The following is a 14,966-nucleotide window of genomic DNA, read 5'->3' as shown; positions in this document are numbered from 1 at the left end:
TGTTGGGAGAGAGGAAAATCGTTCGACCCTCTGTGTGTGGCAGCAAGGACTGTGGTTGTGTGTCCTTGGGAGCCGTTCTTCCTCCTCTACCTCTCTACTGGCGCGTATCATTTGATTGATGATGGAAATACCACTTGCCAGTGTTGTGGGTCGGGATTTTTATTCCTTCCTTCCCATATACCACACCCCCATTTCCAAGGTTTCTTCTACTATTCGCGAAGCAAACACACAAACCAAACACTAAAGCATTCCGGATGTTGTGCTTCTTTGCTTCTCCGTTTCCCCACAACACACACACAGGAGGAGAGTGCAGCTTTCCACAAACGGAGCAGAAAACTACGACGGCCCTTAAACAGAACAGCAGCAACAAAAAACGACTCACCTCCAGGGAAAATGGGAAGCTAGAGCCCCAAGGGAGAAGCTTTTTATTCGCAATCAGCTATTTCCTTGTAGCTGAATGAATGAAGCTTGTACAGAAGCATTGAAGAAAGAGGCGAAAAACGCGCATACAAAGTACAATCGTGGTAGTGAAATAACCACAACAATGCAATGCTACTTACAACTTCCAAACGAATCTAGGCCCAGCATAACGAAGACCTGAAGACTGAAGGAAATCGTCTTCGTTAGATCTTTCTGTGACAAGTGTTATTGTGGTTATCGTTCGCAAAAAGGGGGCTTTTTATTGATCCCAATCAAAAGAGAGGAATCCCAGAATCACTTCTGTGTAAGCGTATTTGTGCACAGAAAATGCACTCAAGCTTTAGAATGTGTGGGAGCTTCCCTTATCTTTAAACGCCAGCAACAGACCGCTTATCACCCTCTGTCTCACCCACACACCTAAAAGACAACAGCGGTAGCAACAGCGCAGTGGCAGCGGCAGCCCCCGCCAAAGCATATCGCATCGGCAAACAATTGGGTCAATTACTTTGGCATTGAAAATGATGCTCCCGAAAAAAAAGAGCGGCGTCCTACAAAACACCATCCACCCACAGGCCCCACAGACAGTTTGGCAACTTTGCAAGGGGACGTGGGAAAGGAGCAGTCATTTTACGAAGATGCGGGACCCTCTTCTCCTCCCTTGGTATTGATCGCTCACAGCTCGTAGCGCAAAAACTCATGCCACGCATAAAGAGCAAATAAAAGCGCGACTTTGTGTGGAAGGAGCTTGTTTTGCTGGGTTTTGCCAACAATTTCGGTCTGCGCACAATCATTTGCAATTGGCAGCATTTGCTGATACGTCTGGTGTTCGTGTGTGTGCGTAGGTTGTGTTGATATTCTACATACAGTCTCTCCTTCCTTCCTTTCTCCCGTTCTGATCTCTACCTCTGAAACGCAGCAGGTGATGACGCTAGTAGGGAAGAGATGAGGGCATGTGTACTTGTGTGCCCGCTGTCTCGTGGCTCAATTTCATCACTCTGCAACAGGCCGAGCCGAGGGTAGTCTGGATGCTGCTGAATGATGGCATTATCACAATAGTGAAGGTATGTGACGCAGAATATGAGAGACGCATGTAACGCAATCGTTTGTATCAATGTAGCGTTCATTAACACATTAACTTCTTATAGCTTGCCCAATGCCCCGTGGTAAAGGTGATAACATCAAAGTCTGCAATACACCAGAGGTCTGTGTTTGAACTCTTTAAAACACATCTTCCTATCGGTTTTCAAGGTCAATATTGTGCAATATTGGGTCAGAAAGCCTCGCTAAATAGTTTGCTAAGCAGCCCCCCCTCATTAATTCATTCTCATCACCTTGTCACACACACGACACATGATAAAGCATGCAATCAACTATGTATATACACACAGCCGTACCGACACTCATTATGTGACCTACTTAAGCAATCACGCCAAAAGGACAGAACTGGTCTACTATGGCTTGCGTTTTACTTGCTGCTGTCGGAAGGCAATGGTCTCCCTGCCTTCTTCTTCACCACCACTTTCCGTCGACCTCTAACAAGCTCACGTACGTGTATCCTTCTTCAGTCGGAGTCTCGCAACATTGGCTTCAGCTTGTCTGCATCTCATGACGCCGGTTTTTTGTGCTGCCAACCCATATAACCAAAGACGATTCACTTTCCACACATCTTGAAGTAATTTGCCGGCGAATGTGATTTTGAGGCACGTTTTCTGATGTTTACTAGGGCCAAAGTTTGTTAATGTTCAACAGCTCTGTACAAGAGATAAGCTTTGCTCTTTTATGCTTCTTCATCCCCACACACACATACACACGCAAAAGACAAAATGAAATGGACCGACGAAAAAATACCTTTCCCTATTTCGCCGGAAAGCAAGCGCTAAATGTATGTCCACCAAAATCTGACACAACCAATGCGTGAGTTGTAATATCCTACACAGACACACACACACACACAGAAGCATACAGCCACATGAAATGGCTGTAAAGGAAGAAGAGGAAAAACACACAAACTCCGTCTGGTACAACGTACAAGAGAGCCAGTGGAATTTGGGTCACTAACAAGTGGCAGAGTGGCCACCACCACCAACACGAGCACAAAATCGAGGGCACACCGAGCAGGAGGAAACGAAGAAGGGCAAGCATAAAGCAGCAGCACGCAATACGCAACAACAAAGTCGTTGGCGATGATCGGAGCCGTGTGATGGTGGTGCCCCGATAGGCTCGAAACGACCGCCGAGAGCCGGTCCCTCAACCGGCAGACCCGAAATTGATGAAATGGCAAAAAGTCGAAAAAATGACATACGCACCCCGCACCACCACCCGGTAGAGGAAACGCCGCGCAAAGAAAACGCAAACCAACAAAAGCCGTACGCACAAGGAAGGGCTCATGCTTGTAACCTACATAAGAGGCGCTCACCATCAAACACCACCACCACCACGAGAGCGCATAAAAAGACGACAAGTAGGATTTTTTGAGGGCAAATATTTTTGCACAACACAATCAAAATTTTGTTTTGCCGATAGCTGTGCTTTGCACAGTGATAGAGTTTGTGTTTAAATAATATCGCACAGCGAGCCAATTAAAACATGAATTTCATTTATTTCGGGCACAGGAAATGAGAAGCGCTATGACAAAAAAAAAAAAATAACAAGACATTGAAAAGAAACAGCCAAGCAAAGAACAAAAAAAGAAATAAGGCTCAATTCGGTTCGTGATCGCTCACGGCGACACGGTCAAACGCTCGGCCCTCCTGGAAAGACAATCGACGATAGAGCACGCAATCGCGGCAGATGGAAGCGCGCCGAAGGTGTGTGTTAACTCTTGCGCCTCCAGATGGACACACTGTGGACAGAGAAACAGGAAAAACGAAACCATCGAACGTGATCTGTATGCTAAAACGGGCTCTCTCACGCATTGAGCACGGAGGACGCAAGAGTTGGCAGAAAAAATCGTCGTCTTTCGTACGAGTTTGGCCACAGGTTTGATGGATAAGGAGCAGGGCAGTGAAGGCAAGATACGAATCGATTCTCACGGTAGAAGTGTGTTTTATCTCCTCTACCGGGTATTGTTTCAATCGTTCGTAGCGGCAGTGACACACATAAAACAGCATAAGAGGTGTGCGAATTAAAAAGGATTTAACTGTCCTTAGAGCTAACAACACAGTCTTGTCCGTCAATGTGACAACTGTGTCAGATTATATAGCAAGGTAGGATTTCGTTAGTTACTCATTTCTGACTGAATAATCCCAGTACATATATACGTGTTTGGCATGGAGAAGGAAGTTAGGTACGGCTAAACTAATGCTATATCTTTAAATAGCGTAATTCCAACACCAAAATGTCTTGCCTCATATGAGCCTCATCACACTCACAGTTGATTTCAGATTTGAACTCACGTGCTTTGGAGTATCAATCCAGCCGCTTAGCACGACGCTAAGATACCAGCCGATTTATGGCACTGCTAATATCGTAATAAAAACCAAGCAAGACAATTGACATTTTATGTTCTTAATCCGTTTGGTTTTAATCGTTCACAGAATGAAATATTCAAAAAAGGTGGTTGCACCCTTTTTAATTTACCATCCAATTTCTCTGAAACGCTCTCCACTTACGCTCACTATTAAATGCATCATTTGCGTACTCTGCGCGGACGTACGCTGAAATGAGTAAATGTGTGGGCACAAAAAGAGAAAAGCGAAAAATCAATCTCAATCATGCAGTCACGATCGACCACCGAAATCCAATCATTCTGGTTGCCTCAGCAACGAATTTTTGTTGTTTTGCTTTGCTGTGCGTCACATACGCTCGTCGCTACAAGTGGGTCACTCACTACTCGTCAACTTCTCAACTTCAACCGCACCTTTACACTACCGGAACTGCCAAGAAGCGTTGGGGAGGGGGTGAACATACACTTTCTTGAGGTGAGGCAAAAGCAAAACAACTGTGTAACTTCGGCTCCAACCCCAACTGGTAAAGCCACGACCCAACAACGCATCGTCCTTATGCTCCTGTGCTCCTGGTCGATTCGAAAGGTGACACACACAAACACTACCGCACACGGGTACGGCAACGCCGATGAGTTTCCATGGTGAGCTGGCACACGATAACGCACACCACTGTCGACAGACAACAAAGCAACAAAAAAGGAACCTTTCGTACGTCACCGGCACATCATCGCAACATTTCAGCTTTCCCGGCATTCCGGGCTGGTGTTTTTTACCATTTTTCCAGCCGCTCGTGATGAAATCGATCCCAGCAGAAGCACCATCCTCATCACCGCCACCACTACCCCCCACACGCACAGAATCCGTTTCCCTTGGCAACGGAAGTGCTTTTGATGCACAAGTTAGCAGCAAAAAACGTCACCAGTCCTTCCTCCTCCACCTCGCACCTCGCTTCGGATACCCAAACGAGGCGAAAAACTAATTTCAGCCAGCAGCGTACAAAGACCAGCGCATGGTTGGAAACTCAAAAAATACGCTGCAAATACGCACAAACAAGGGGTGTTGATGCGCGCAGCAGCATCACAAACCAACATTGCCCCTTCACCACACCCGCCACACACATCCTTTTCTCTCATTGGACGGACGGACGGAGCACTGTGACACATCCTTTTTCTCGCCACACGCTAGGCGCATCTGCAAACAAAAAAGGATGCAATTTGTGGGGAAATTTGTTCACAGTGTATTTAGTAGTGGTGTGCGAACCACAGAAGGGAAGCGAAGTTGTTTGACGATGGCGCTGTGGATGTAAATGCACCACCGTGCAGCACTGTGGAGGAAAGAAAAAACAAGTGAGCCCACAGCCCCGGTTGGGTGGAATTGTTTGCAGATGTGGTGTGTGATAAGGACGTATATTAAAAAAGCTGGTACACATTATGGACCGCGTAATTCAATTCACGATTCATTAATGTGAAAGTAATGAAAACGTAGCCGAAGCGCATTCAATTAGTTAATTAGTTGCGTTGCGATGCCTTACACTCCCGTTCTGAGCATTCTTTTTCGGGCTAAATTAAAGCTTTATGGTTACTTTTTTTACAAATACAAATACGCTTACATCTAACCCAAAGTAGCTCTAATGCTACTGAGAGCGATGGGAGTTAGTCGAAAACTCTATTAAAGCCTTCTTCATCACGCTCAAAAGAAAAAGCGTACAGAAGAATGTGGCAAGCAAACATTGAAAAGCTCTTTAAACTGTACAATGACCCCTGATGCTGGAGAGCTTACATCATAGCCATTCAGAAACTTCATTTCTTATGCTTCTGGAGCATGTTCTGTTACCTTTTATTCATGTTGGTTGATTAATGTTCATCCCAACATTACTAACTAGTTTGTTGACTCACCTTAAACTAATGGTAGTAGAATGTTGAGCACGATGTTTGTGTGTGTTTATTGTTAAAATCTGAAACGGTACATAAGAAAACATTATTAGTAAAAATGTACTGTTTGAATCCTAAAAGAAACTTTTCTAGAAAACCCAATTCAAACATCGATACCGTATACTTATGGAAACACGTGATGAAAAAGCTTTGTTGCGCACAAAAACACACACACACAAGACTAGACAAGGTTTGGTATGCTGCCAACCCGATGAATCAAATACACACATCTACAACACGATCGTTAAATCCGCCGTTGGATCGTTGGAGCCGCCACGCAAACGGAAGAGTCGTATAGAGAGGAAGAGTGGAGCGTGACGTGCTCTTTTAACCCTTAGCTCACCCTTATGCTTGTCTTAAAGCCTACCCGGATCGGATCGGCGCGTACGACGGGACGGCTTATTCACTATCTAAACAACAACTAAGCTCTTCCTTCCTCTCTGCCGACGGAAAAGTCATAATATCGACGGCAAAGTTTTACAACAAATTCAATTGTGTTATTCTTTGGGAATATTCGATTATTGAAAGAGAAAAACACACACACACAATCCCATACGACCTGCCAATATAATCTTCGTGGCGGCGGTTGTTGTGCATGGGAAGGGAAGCGAACCGTGACCTCCAACCGACCATCCCCATCTCGGCCTTCGTTGGGGCAAATCGGCAACGAAGCACGTGCAAAATTTATCACAATTTCAAGGGCACCCTCCTTTCAGAGGCTCAGCTCAGCGCACTGGCTTTGCGGCGAACTTTTAAACATGATTACCGCTGTTTGAGAAAATTCACACACACACAAAACATCACCCTCCCTTGCCCACGTGAAGCTCAGCTCCTCCCGACGAAGGAAGCCGCTTCAAACGCGAATGGTTCCTCCGTTGGAATGTTTGATGATTCATATTGGAATCAACAATCATTTCCAAGTTTTGTAGGAGAAACCAACGAGTAGGCGCTGAGCGTTTTCTAGCATCCTTTTGGACGCACCGGAAGTTGTTGGCATTTCATTGGAATTGCAACCATTTTACGAATGCTGCTACAAACAATATTTGGTATTTTGTCGGTAAAAGTGTCAATTTGATTTGTTTAAATAGGTTCCTAACATCCTAGACATTAGTAGGACTAAATGCTAGATTTAAGGGCAAGAGATGGCTCAACACAGTGAACCGACAGCAAAGTTGGCAAACTCGCTGGCAAACAAACTCAACAACACCAGCCAGCACCGTCGTTGCACCAGACCGTTGTCTGTTATGCCTAGGTCAGCATAAAGCCCCGATCCCTCCTTTCCCCGATGACCCTCTCCCCGGTGGTGCTCAACACAAACGTTTTGTTTGTGAATGGTAGTTGAGCGACGACGTTGACACAGCGAAAGCACAGCTCTATTCACCTTCAATGCCACCAGGCACACCAGGCCCCAGCTGAAAGCGCGTGCACAACCAACAGCTTCAACGCCATACACAGTCCTCCTCTTCTTCGCCAGTCCAGGAGTACGGTGCCAAGCATAACCTTAAACTCTGCCACATTACAAAAGTGTAGTGTGTGTGTCGATCGAAGTAGGCGACCATCGACCACACAATGAACAAAGGTTGCTGGGGGACTCTGTGCTACTATTACGCTCTGCACTGTACAATGTTGGTATTGCAGGGACAAACACGGCAGAGCAGCCCCGAGTGTACGACGGTCAATCAAAAAGTCGGTGCCATAAAATTGAGCCTGGATTTTCTGGCTGGCGCAAATAAAGCCCGGCCCGGCCCGGAATCGTATGAAAATGTAACGTTTTATCCTACCATTTTTTTTTTTGTTGGAAATTGCTCTCCTTCTCGTATCCCAAAAACAAAGTGCCACCAAACGAATCATCTCGTATGAGGAGGCCATTTCCAATCCATTTCCCTTCCATTAAAGATCGGCTCCATTGCCGAATTCTCGCGTCCCAGAGCACTGCCCCTTTGCGTCCTCGTTTTTCCCAGGTAAACAGAGTCTGTTACAGCCTTCGGATACGTAACATTTACCCAAACCTACCCCAACAAACCCCTACAACCCTCCAGAGGGGAAGGCAAACGAGGGCGAGGAGGTTTTTGGTTTTCTTGGAAAGGGAAAAAGGCAGCAGCAAAAAAAAACAGAAGACGAAAGAAGTCTGCCACCCAACGCACAAACAACTCCCGTGAAACTTGAGGTTTCTGCACTCGAACATCTGTGTCAGCAAAACACGATGACATACATATCGGGGTGGACAGGCAACTCTTGGGAAGGAGGGAGGGCATGGGAGGAGGTGGAAGGCGTGAGCTGATTCAGTGTTATGTAACGATCCCGAACCCGCAACCCTCGGGAGCGGCCCTCCCCAGTGTCTGTGTAAAATGACGCGAATTTATGCGAGCTGAAATAATATGCCATTTGCTGGAAGAAGGGCCAGCTGATAATAGCGGGCAGCAGCGCCGACTGGCAGGGGTGATCGATGGTGGTAGTGACACTTGTTTAAGGCTTTGTAGAGCACACACACACATAAGCTTGAGGCGCATGCAAACAATTGCTTTGTGTGAGAGCTTTTAGCAGATTTTTATTAAAGAATGGGAAGAACAATTCCCTCAATGATTCTCATCTGGCTGTAGTCAAAACAAATGAAGCAAAAACCACGACCTATCGTCAATCGACAAACAAATCATTCTGTCGTCCAAAAAAACACTGAATAAGAAGTAATCGCCTCGTTATGTTGCTTGTTTTTATCTCGCCCCCGTCTACAGGTTCGATGAATAATTTAACGAGCGCACACACACACCTCATTGCACAGGAAAGAAGAACAACAAACAACATTCTTTTCATTGCAGAAAAAGAAAGAAATGAAAGAAACACAAACTGTTGTTATCGAATTGTATGCAAACAGCATTGTTGTGATTCGCGTTCGATTTTTGCAGTCGGAAGAACGCAAATGCCGCGGGCAGCGCAATTAACTGCTGCCAATCTGGCTGCAAGACGACGATGAGCTTCGATGATCATGCTTCGAACGAAGAATCGCACTGGTAGATATAAAATAAATAAAAGCGCGTTTCACATCATCGGAAGCATTTTCAGACCGGACTTGGGCCGTGGAGTACATGGCGAAACAAACAGTCCAAACACTGTAGGAGATTGTGTTTTGAATTGCAGCTTTACTTCCTCCGCAACAATACGCCCTGCTGGGAGGAAGGTGATGTGGGGGGTGAGGGTTGTCCTAGCAGTCCGCCGATAGACTAATTGAATTGCGCCGTGTGCAGAACAGAGCCCCGTGGGCGATAGATTTCCACCGTGTCTCGACAAAATAGCAATACATGAACCATTCAATCTATGCTAAACAGGAAGAAAAAAGCATCGTTCCTCGATGCTCTCTGCCACAATAAACATGTCATATCTGTTGTACCGCCGCGCCAGCACATCTAATTAGTGCTCGCAAACTCGCATAAAACTCGAGATTCCTTTTAGTATGTCTCCTTTTTTTTGCTGGCTTCTAACACAACGAGCAAAACGGATATAAACAAGACAGACAAATGGTTCGTTCGCCATGGCAACGATTCTAATGATGCAAATAAAAAGGTGCATCGTTGGCGAGTGCAGCAGCAGGAATGGTTGCAGCTTTTCACAACTCTCTCTCTCGCTCTCTACCTTTCTCCACAGCGAGGAAAACTTTGCCATGACTGTACCGTAACAAAGCAACCCGCTTCCGATGCTTTTCCCCGTATCGAGCGAAGAGTGCCACTCGAACCGTTTCCACCAAACCGGATCTGTTCCGAGAGGAAAGTACAGATAAACAGCAGCTCCTTGTTGGAATATCATCCGCATTGTTAGAGAGAAAAGTATTATATAGGAGTTTTCCCCAAAAATTTGCATAGAAAAAAGCACAACAAAAGCACACACAAATGTGTGACATTTTGCAACGGAAAAACCATCCCTTATCGCACCATCCCCTAATAGGTGATGAGGGTGATGAAGTTTTTTCCGAATAAAGCTAATCTGTTGATGGTAATTACTTTGACAAAAATTACAAAATGAACCTTTAAAACCACCTGCTAGCTGGCAGACAATTATCGATCCCGATCATGCATTAAGATAGCAAAATAAACAACCGTTCAGAGAGGGAGATACTACCTCGATGGCACAACAAACAAAACGGGAATGAAATTTAAAAAACCCCCAAAATGACGTAATGATGGCGAGTTAAATCAAAATAGAATGATACACAAACGGTGGTGGGAAAATCGTGATACTAATTTCCCACATTAGTTACAATTTTGAAGGGGGGGTTGCTAGTGCAATTGAAGTAAACGATTTTGTTTCCCTTTTGCGATCTTTGTTGGACTCAGACACACACACACATAGACAGAAAAACACAAAGCAAAGCAAAAGAGCTGCACTTTCTTACCTCTGCTTTCAAACACACCAAACTCGCGGAACAGATCTCTGCTGTGCTGTGTTGCGCTTTGGTGCACAATTTGCTTACTGTAGTTGGGAAGTGGTAGTAGTAGTAGTAGTAATCGTCGTACTAGTACTAGCGCTAGAGTATTAGAAGTAGTAGAACGGATGCTACTGTTTTACTGCTTTACTCCAGACGATGACGGTACGCTGCCGTTCCATTTGTTCCACCGATTGCACAACGTCACGTAGACAGGTAGTTGTTGTTGTTGTTGTTATTGTTGTTGCCGTTGCTACGGATCTGGTGGTGGCCTTCGCTCACTGTCGTCGCAGTTGCCATTGCACTAGCATTGCCCCACGTGCCATCAGGCTTGCGCTGCAGCGAAAAAATGGAGGTGGTACGCCTTATCGATGCTGCTGCTGCTGCTGCTGCTGCTACTGCTTCTAGCCGTGGATGCAATTCCATCATCACTGTACGGCCAATTTACACATAAGCCTGCACATGCACAAACACGCGCACACACACACACAAACACACACGAGCTGAGCCAGAATTGCGCGGAATTAAATTATATTTCTATTTTAACACACGCTCCTGATGTCACTTGCGCTGCTGTGTTGCACGACCCGCACGCAGCTGTTGCGCGGAAAGGGATGGCGCGCGTGCCAATACAAACCAATAGAAAACGGGGAGCAACAGGGGAGCGGACGAGTAACGAACACAACAAAAAAACACAAAAATGCTATATCGCATTTGCTCTACACACCATAATGCACCGTTTTCACCATTCCGACACACACACGCTGCAGCAGTAGTGCGAAAGATGCGCAAAGCTCTTTGCTCTTTTCTCACACTCTTGATCCACTAATTTACACACTCACACACACACGCGCGGTGGCTCACCCTCCCAAACAATATCGCTGCAGGGCACTAAACTTTTTCTTGTATCGCGCAGTGGCGTGGCTTTCTTTTTTTTTCTCTTTTTTTACCAACACTGCCACACCACTTGCATCACAGATGAGGAAAAAAAACAGACCCGCACACAGACACACGATGAACTCGGCAAAGCAACGCAACGATGATGATGATGATGATAATGCACCCCTTCGCAACCCTCCGCCGTTGCACGCACTCACGGGAGGGGGAGGGACAATCACGATCACCACTACTACACACAAGCGCACAGGCGCACACCGGAGTGCGCACGAACCGACACGATCACTGATCACAGCGCACGGCGCGTGTGTGTGTTTTTTTTTTTCCTCTACAAGGGTTGTTGTTGTTGTTGTGGTTGGACGCGTAGGAAGCAATTCACTTGCGTTACAAGAAATGGTCGTACCCCAATACAAACACGCACAACAACACAGAACGATTTACGCACCAAACACACGTCTTGTTCGAAGGAAGCCGTCGGGAGGGGGTTGTGAGACGGATTTAACCGTCTTTAATTTCCTGACTGATGGTGCTTAACTATTGCGAACACTCACACACGCACACATACACTAGCAAAGTAGTCGCGCGCGCACACACGGTCAAGTGAGCGCATTACTCAATCAGCAACAAAAGGGGGGGGTTGGTCGGTTGCTAACCAACACCAAAAAGGTGCGACTATGTATGTGAAGAGATGCAGCGAGGGGAAGGGAAGGTCTCCTTGTAACACACCCCCAGGCACACACACACGAAAGCACGTGAAGATGGGAGTTTTTTTTTTAAATACGGGACGGTTTGCCAATTGACACTTAATTAGCTGCCAAATGCACACACTCACACACACTGCTCTCACGCACGCACTCACGTCACGTTAATAGCACACACACACCAGTGCACATACACACACACATTGCTTGCGGGATTCTTGATGGGGGTGAGAAATACACGAAACAAATCTTGCACACCTCAGTGTCTTTTTTCACTTAAATCACAAAAAAGTACACACACACGCACGCACACAGTGCAACGGAATGCTCTTGTCCTCCTCCTGTGCTCTGCTCCGTCGCACGCGGGGGTCGCGAAATTAGTCGTCGTGCATTTGTTTCTGGCGGCGGTGGTGGTGGTGGTGGCAGTGCACTGGAAAACAAAGCAAGCGCTCCTCGACTCCAAATTCCAACTGTTTGCTTTGCCTTTCCTCCGGTGGTGCCGCCCCCTTCATACCGTGTCTAGCTGTCACTATGTCGCTCTCTTTCTTTCACTCACACTTTAATAGGCGGCCCCGGCTGGTAATGTGTGTGGTGCGCGCTGTCTTCTAACTGTACTTTATGTTCACTTCGATGCGCCGTCCTCTTCTTCTTTTGCTTCTTTCTCCTCTTTTCTCAATAGCAGTGAAGTGCTTTTTCCTACTGCTCCTTTTCCCGTGCTGCTGTTGTTGCACCTTCTTTCACCGCAGAGCGCACTTGCAACAATTCACTTTACACACACACACATACACAGAGAGAGATGCACAAGGGCTAGAGTTAGGACGGCCAAATTCACATCCGTTTGCCCACTCGATGACGGTTGGATTTGTTTTTTGTTTTTTTGCTTCACTTCTACTTGACTTCTGGCTGCTGCTAGTTCTTCTTCTTTTTCGTACTATTCACGGCCGCAAATACCATTGGACTGTTTTTTCCCCGCTTCCACTTCCTCTTCTTCTCCTTGTGTGTCTCTATATTTGTGGCTGGGTGTTGGGAGCGGAAGGCGCACTACAGCACGGCAGCGCGACAACCAAAACCGTTCGCGACCGCGGTTCTACACGAAATGTGCTGGCCGATGCGAACGCGGCCAGGCCAGACCCGAGCGCGCACCCGAGTCGGGCACGAACCCCCGAACGCACACGGTGTGCGGCTGGTTCGCGATTGGCCAAAATAGAAAGGGGGTTGGTTTTTGTGCTGGAATTGCATCCGTTTTACCTTCCGTGGGGTTGTTTCTTGTCCTAAAAATTGTGTTTTCTTTTAGTTTATTGTTTAAAGGGTGATACAAGCGATTTGCTTACCCTTTTCCTCCCAAATCCGTCTATTGCTTTGAATTTTCCCCTTGCATTGGCGAGATGAGTGTGCCAGTCGCTACACGGCACACCGCAGCCGAACACCAACACCACCAGCGCAGCGACACGCACACCATCGCGCCCACGCCACTTCGTGGAACGGGCCCTGCAGCATCCGTCTATACTGTGCGCGCCCAGTACTTGAGGTTTTCACCATTGAACCATTCAACAAAGGAGGCCGACACACACACAGTGGGCTGTTAGATGGACACAGTTTTCGGGGAAACCTTCCGACGGTTTTTCTTTTTATATTTCTCACTGTTTCTTGTAATGTTTTCCAATCTCCTGGCCTTTTAATAATCGTATCCGCATACAAAGACATTAGGCTTTGTTTTCAGTTTATCTGAAAAAGGTTCTGCCGGGATCTGACTTTCCTTCACCACCCCTAAACGGCGTACATATTGGCCAGATTGGTCGGTTACAGCCATCCACTGTACGCGGCGCAGGAAGGGTTGCGGGCGAACGCCGACGTTCGGACATGGACAAAGAAACACACGAAATGTGCCAAACGGCGGCTCCAACCAAAACAAACCCGTAACTCTCTCAATCTGAACACATTTCGCATGAAATGCAAAGAGCGATGAATGTGCCGATTGGGTGGGGCAGTGGGTTGAGGGGGGGGGGGGGGGGTAGGGGTAGGAGGGATGAATGCCGGAAGGAAGAAACCGGTGAAATCGATATCAAATCAACATGCGCCCAACAGCTGATGATGGTGGTTGAATGTCAAATTTAACGCGAAGGGGAGGAAAGGCTGGGCATTTGAAGGGGAATGCAAAAGATGGGCGCAGAGTCACACTCTCAAACCCTGTTCTGTGATAGATTGAAACGATTTTTGGGATACACCATCTTGGAAAGGGATAGTTTCAACAATTTGCCATAAGGCTCACTGCTCACCGTACTTACCAAACGGAACCAACGTCGTCATTGGATTGTATCGACATCGGTACCCGGACAACTTTCACTTCTCCGTACCGAACCATTCGAGCGTGTCCACCACCAATATAAAAAAAATCGTTGACCGAAAAATTCGCATCTCCTGCACTGCGTTGAAGAAGCCAGCGGGATGACTGCGAAACCGTGATAAGAAAGGGCCACTCTTCGTGTGTGTGCAACATGAGAAATCTGTGAAAAGATCCAGAAGGATTGAACAGGGGCGGCTTAAAAGCAATTGCTAGCTTTTCTCAGGATCCTTCCATCTTTTGGTCGTAGTACACATTGGTTCTACCGTTCCTCAGTAATGACGACGAGATACGGAGCGAATCCTATGCCACTGTTCTTTACTTTTCAATTTTAATCTCTTTCTACTGTTTCACAAAATCTGTAAAATTGAATGCTTTGAAGAAAACAAAAATCCACCAATTCCAATCGTTCCGTTTTACCTTACCACCATTTTCTTCCCATTGTTTCCATTACCGTGTGCTACTTCTTGGTTTCTGCATCTTTTCCGTTTCGGTGTAGTGTTGTACCTTGTTGTAGAATGTAGTAGTAGACCCAGCCTGGCCCGCCAACCACCGTTGCCATTCGAACCCTTCCGACCAGCCCCCTCCACCGTACAGAACGCGGGTGTGAGCGAGACAGCCCCCCCGACTAAGCGAGACAACATAAAACCCGGTGAGAAGTAGGCCATGACGCGCTCTCGAAGCGCGTTTGGGGTGGAATATTGAAAAAAAAACGTGTACACGAAAACAAACCCCCCTCAAACACACACACACACACACATACACACGTATCGTGACCAACGGATCGCAAAACGCCGGAACCGGCTTTCATGGGGA

The 14,966-nt window shown here is 46.6% G+C and overlaps 1 protein-coding gene across 1 annotated transcript in view; it reads right to left on the bottom strand.

The window, feature by feature from the left end:
• Positions 1-12,922, bottom strand: part of LOC120908687 (mucin-19) — a 56,353-nt gene extending 43,431 nt beyond the window's left edge. The window contains exons 1-2 of the mRNA XM_040319949.1: positions 10,182-12,922; positions 5,762-5,820 (exon numbers count right to left, since the gene is read on the bottom strand). The gene's annotated coding sequence lies outside the window, so the exon portion shown is untranslated. The remainder of the gene's footprint in view (positions 1-5,761; positions 5,821-10,181) is intronic.
• Positions 12,923-14,966: the final 2,044 nt, after the last annotated feature.

The sequence above is a fragment of the Anopheles arabiensis genome, chromosome 2 (assembly GCF_016920715.1).
Source record: "Anopheles arabiensis isolate DONGOLA chromosome 2, AaraD3, whole genome shotgun sequence".
NCBI classification, from domain to species: Eukaryota; Metazoa; Arthropoda; class Insecta; order Diptera; family Culicidae; genus Anopheles; species Anopheles arabiensis.
This window is presented reverse-complemented; position numbering and strand designations above follow the sequence as displayed.